This window comes from Salmo salar, chromosome 03 (assembly GCF_965601325.2).
Source record: "Salmo salar chromosome 03, fSalSal1, whole genome shotgun sequence".
In the NCBI taxonomy this organism is placed as follows: domain Eukaryota; kingdom Metazoa; phylum Chordata; class Actinopteri; order Salmoniformes; family Salmonidae; genus Salmo; species Salmo salar.
This window is the reverse complement of record NC_138293.1, coordinates 81536668-81542427: the sequence shown is the minus strand read 5'-3', so window position 1 is coordinate 81542427 and position 5760 is coordinate 81536668. Positions and strand designations below refer to the sequence as shown.

The 5760-nt window shown below is 39.7% G+C and overlaps 1 pseudogene across 1 annotated transcript; it reads left to right on the top strand.

The window, feature by feature from the left end:
• Positions 1 to 336: 336 nt before the first annotated feature.
• LOC123741728 (methionine-R-sulfoxide reductase B1-A-like) lies at positions 337 to 4493 on the top strand (annotated as a pseudogene). Its single transcript, XR_014391703.1, has 4 exons — positions 337 to 551; positions 1551 to 1693; positions 3748 to 3862; positions 4045 to 4493. The product of XR_014391703.1 is annotated as a methionine-R-sulfoxide reductase B1-A-like (transcript).
• Positions 4494 to 5760: the final 1267 nt, after the last annotated feature.

Below are 5760 nucleotides of genomic sequence, written 5' to 3'. Positions count from 1 at the left end.
GCAGCAGCGTATATGATGATTGTAGGCCTTTGTGAGTGGGTGTGTGTGTTTAGAGTGTCAGTGTGCGTGAGTTTGTCCCTGTGAGTGTGCATAGAGACAGTGCAATATTATCAGATGAATGAATCACTGGTTGCGTTAGGTTTCTCAGAAACATTCAATTTACATCAAAAATAGAGATTTGGTTGTAAAAAAAGCACACTGCTCCCAAGGTTAGGGTTTACAGTAGGGACGTCCCAAGGATCCCTGAAAGCACTAACCGTTGGAGTTTAGGCTTTTATTTTGAAACGCTAACTGTAAAGCAACCGGAAGTTCACTTTAATTGGCGCTTTGAACAATCGACGTCATCCGGCAGTACCAGCCCACTGCTGCTGTCCCAAAGCAAGCACAAGTCTGAACTTTTCTCAAAGCCGATAGATAACAAACCAGGTTGATTAAGGAAAGAGTGCGAGTCAACTGCACTTTTATACTCTCATTAAGGTTAATTGCAAGTGGAGTAATGTCATTTTGTTCCTTCTTCGGTGGTGAGGTCTTTAAAGACCACTTTAAAACTGGTAAGAGGCTCCTCAGCTAGCTAAGCTGAGGAGAGTATAGCTAATAGCGTTGCAAGTTAGTCAGTTACAGTAGCTACAGTATCTTAGCCAACTTGTAAACATAAGATTAGTCAGTAAAAATAACTTCTACATCTGCTTTGCCTGCTGTTTGGAGTTTTAGGCTGGGTTTCTGTATAAGCACTTTGTGACATCTGATTTAAAAAGGGTTTTATAAATACATTTGATTTGGGACGTTGTGGCACATAACTATAACATCTGTGGTATATTTTACAGTAACGTTAGCCCAACTGTGTCCTAAAATGGACTATGACCTAACTTATGCTCAATCAGTAGCTAATTAAAAGTAGCATGCTTTTGTAATCACTGATTACACAAGGGCCACGTTCAGTTGCCAAACGTTTTCGAACGTTGCAGATAGAAATACCATGAATAGAGCCGACGTGAGTCCTTATTCTACATGTCAGAGAGCCATGTTTGCTCTACATAACTAACATGTTTCTATCTGAACGTTCCAAAACGTTGCATACTGCTGAACGCACCCCTGGCTTTTACCAAACCGTGATGGAAGATTGAACCACCAGCCAGTTAAACTGTAGCAACTTATTCTACTGTGCAATAAAACAAATGTAAACCAAACCTTAAGAGTTGGACTAACTATAAAGTATCATTGAAAATACTAATTATATTATTTCTAAGTATACAATGTAGCGCCTATACAAGTATATTCAGATCTTGTAGGTTTTGACATGTCCCCCTGTAACATCACTCAAAGAGAATGTGTTGAACATGGGTCCCTCCCCAGGGTTAATGGATGACAAACCGGTTTTGTTTAAGGAAATAATGCCAGTCACTTTTCTCCTCTCATTGAGGATTATTCCTGGTGCATTAATGACGTTTTCACTGTAACTTCATCCTGTAACTTCACTCAAAGAGAATGTTTTGAACATAGATCCTAGATCTACTTTTGGCTAATCTCACTGTAATCTTCTATCTCCCCAGGGTTATATGTGTGTGCCCAGTGTGGCCACCAGCTGTTCTCCAGCAGATCTAAGTACGAGCATTCCTCCCCCTGGCCTGCCTTCACTGAGACCGTCCTCCAGGACAGTGTGTCCAAGCACGAGGAGAGACCTGGGGCATTCAAGGTGAGATCCTCTCAGTTTGGGCCTGGAGTTGCATTGGACCAGAGTTGTGAAGTTTACCTTAGGTACAGATCTAAGATCAGCTAAGCTTCCCCTTCCCCAATCTTAACCATTAGTGGGGGAAATGCAAAACTAACCCAAGATCATTGTCTATGGCACTGGTCACCAACCGATTGACTGGTCACCAACCGATTGACTGGTCACCAACCGATTGACTGGTCACCAACCGATTGACTGGTCGATCTTCTAGGCATTCGTAGTCGATCACAACATTTCTGTAGAAAAGCCAATGATAAAGGCTTGGGCTCCTTTATTTAATTTTTTTATTCGACTTTGGGCGGAAGGTGCACTTGATTCAGAAGCCCTGCGCGCCAGGTAGACAAAGAGTTCCCATTTTAAATGACTTAATTTGTCTGAAGGGACAAACTCTGCTTTCCCGGTGGACCAGGAGAGCTGTGGCTAAATCAAGTGCTCCTACTGTGCTAGCCAATCAGATGGCTCAAATCACCTGGTACAGCTTCCACGACCCCACAGCAAAGTTTGATAGTAGCGCTAGCCGTGACCAGAGAAACTGTCAGGGAATACCGCAGAGCTGCTGTTTTTATGGTTGACTTCATGTTGACGTTTTTATTCAGCACTGTCAACACTGTTTTCATTCAACACTTTTACAAAACATAAACACGCTTCTCCTTCATTCCACTCGCGCTGCAGCTGCAATGCGTTAGTAGCCAAGTGTGTTGCTAGGCCTGCGTTTTTATTATTAGCAGCTCATGTCTATTTTAATATCGATGAATATTTCACTTTCTCTGGTCATAAGAACAGCATGAGTTTGTGCATGAGGCAGAAATAATGTGGTGCGACTCGAATATTTCACTTTCTCTGGTCATAAGAACAGCATGAGTTTGTGCATGAGGCAGAAATAATGTGGTGCGACTCGAGTTTCACAATCAGTGGGAGGACAGTGTCCCCTCTGGTCAGTGTCCCCTCTGGTCAGTGTCCCCTCTGGTCAGTGTCCCCTCTGGTCAGTGTATCCTCTGGTCAGTCTCACTGGAGGAAAGTAGAGAGCAGGGACCGTGATAGATGAACGCTCTGCTGCTCTCTCCTTTCCTCCGCTGAGACTGACCATCAGATGCAGGTACCATTAATTAGTTCAGTAAAATAAAAAAGCTAATTATTTCTATTAATGCTCAACTATGCCTCGCAACTGATCTATTTTGTTATCAAAGCTTGAGTTTTGAAATATAATATGGTCTGAGAAGAACAATATTGGCAGGCCAAGCATATAGCCAAATATGCTGTGATAATGTATTAGGTCTACTGCACAAAAACGTAATTCCTACAGAACTATTCTTTTATAAAGTTAATCATATTTTTTTTTTAATAATCTGAGCGGTAAATTTTGGTTTGCTTTTTGACTGCAAAAGTGATCTTGACTCAGAAAAGATGGGTGACAACTTAACCCTCCTCCATAGGGGCGTCCCTCTGATGACTGTTCATTGCTAAGTAGTTGTCTGCTTGTGGTCAATGCACTGATGAGCCAATGTTCATTTCAACAGGATGTGTGTAGGGTATTGCATTCGATTTCTGCATTTGTAAGCAGTGTTTCATTTTGAACTTGGGAAGGTCCTAACAATCATGTTTGCTACGTTGATTGTGCATTGAACAAAAACATAAACGCAACATGTAAAGTGTTGGTCTCATGTTTCATGAGCTGAAATAAAATATCCCTGACATTTTCCATAGGCACAAAAAGCTTATTTCTGCAATTGGCATGCTGACTGCAGGAATGTTCACCAGAGCTGTGGCCAGAGAATTGAATGTTAATTTCTCTACCATAAGCCGCCTCCAACGTCATTTTAGAATATGTTGTACGTCCAACCGGCCTCACAACCACAGACCATGTGTATGGTGTTGTGTTGGGGAGCGGTTTGCCGATGTCAATGTTGTGAACAGAGTTTTATGAATGAAAACACTTTTTTTTCTTGATAAAAATTTGGCACATAGAATTGACTTTACTATTGTACGGAAAGATGGTATCTGATAGTTGTGTGTTTCAGGTCCGATGTGGGAAGTGTGGAAACGGACTGGGTCATGAGTTTGTGGGCGACGGGCCAAAGAAAGGACTCTCACGTTTCTGAATATTCAGCAGCTCACTGAAGTTCGTCCCTAAAGGTAAGGGTTCACTTAAACTATGTAGTCACGGAATGTCAAGCCGATTTGATAATAGTCAAAACATGTCAATGTCTCTGGTTGATACCTAACCAATCTGACTGAGCACACGTTAACCACTGGATAGTTAATGTTACACTTAAAAACGTTGATGAATTAAAATGTTGTCCTGTCTCTCTCCACAGATAAGGTAGATGGACAGTAAGGTGAACAGCAGGGGTATGGAGTCACAGTGGTGGTAGAGCAATAGGATTGTCTGGAGTATCTGTGCTTCTGAAGGTGTGGAGGACAGTGGATGAAGTGTCCTGTGATAAAGCCCACTCTGGGACCTCCAGGACACTGATGGTCAATGTCTTCACTGGACAAGTACAGGGGAACTCCGACCAAATAGTCAGCTACATAATGCAGTAATGCACAATCATAATATAACAATGATACACAATCATAACAATAATACACAATCATAATATAACGATGATACACAATCATAACAATAATACACAATCATAATATAACAATAATACACAATCATAACAATAATACACAATCATAACAATAATACACAATCATAACAATAATACACAATCATAATATAACGATGATACACAATCATAACAATAATACACAATCATAACACAGACAGGTACAAGGAGTTACACGATTACACAAAGATATTCTGTCACTTAATCATTGTTTTATTTTTTATCTTAACATTGTCAGTGAAATGGGGGATCACTATGTAGCCTTCATAGTGTTGAATGTAACTTCAAGATGTCCTAATTTATATATAGTAGTGAAAGCAAACAAAAGTGTTTCAATCTACCAATGTATGTTAATCAGTTCTATCAATGATGTTATGAGCCTCTTAAAGATTTTATTTACATCACTATCTATCGTTTTAACGGTCACAATGTGTAATACGCAAACAAAAAGAGAAATGAAACTGAGCAATAAAGATATACTTTTATAGAAGATTACATTGTTTGTTTATATTTTTATGGGCACAACATTGATTAAGTGTGTCATGAAAATAGTTTTTCAGCCATCTTTATGACAAACACATCAATCATGCCAGTATTTTACTGTACTCACCTCATGAGATTAGCAGACCTGATAATACTCAATCGTTAACAAATACTCAATCAATACTCATGTTATAATACTCAATGAGAGCTATCTAGCTGTGGCACTGCTGAACAGAACAACTAATCTTGTTTCACATCTTTCACAGTAACTGTTTTTTATTTATTTGATGCATTATACTCCCACCTTGTGGCAGACATGAGACCACGCATTACCCAATCAGGACGGGCTTGTCAGTTGGTCTGGCAGTGAATGTGGGCTAGACTCACACATATCCAACCCTCCAAAAATGCTAACCTGATATTTGTGCATCTAACTTTATCACTCATTATTATTCGTGATTTATTAAGGACTATCTGTAATCATGGTAGCATCCACATTAATGTAGAAGTGTTTAGAAACATTCTTATTTACAATAAATGTCACTCAAAAATGACACAATACATTATTTACCATTCATTTCTATTGGGCACTAAATAATCTGAAACACATCCAAAGCAAACAGCAAATGCATCCAACAAGTTAGTCACAAGCTTGATGTAATCATTGCTAACCTGAATGAGGGAGACTCATATCTCCCTCATTAACTTTAAGCATCAGCTGTCAGAGCAGCTTACAAATCATTGCACCTGTACATAACCCATCTGTAAATAGCCCATCCAACTACCTCATCCCAATATTGTTTTTTTGCTCCTTTGCACCCCAGTATCTCTATTTGCACATTCATCTTCTGCACATCTATCACTCCAGTGTTTAATTGCTAAATTGTAATTACTTCGCCACTACGGCCTATTTATTGCCTTACCTCCCTAATCTTA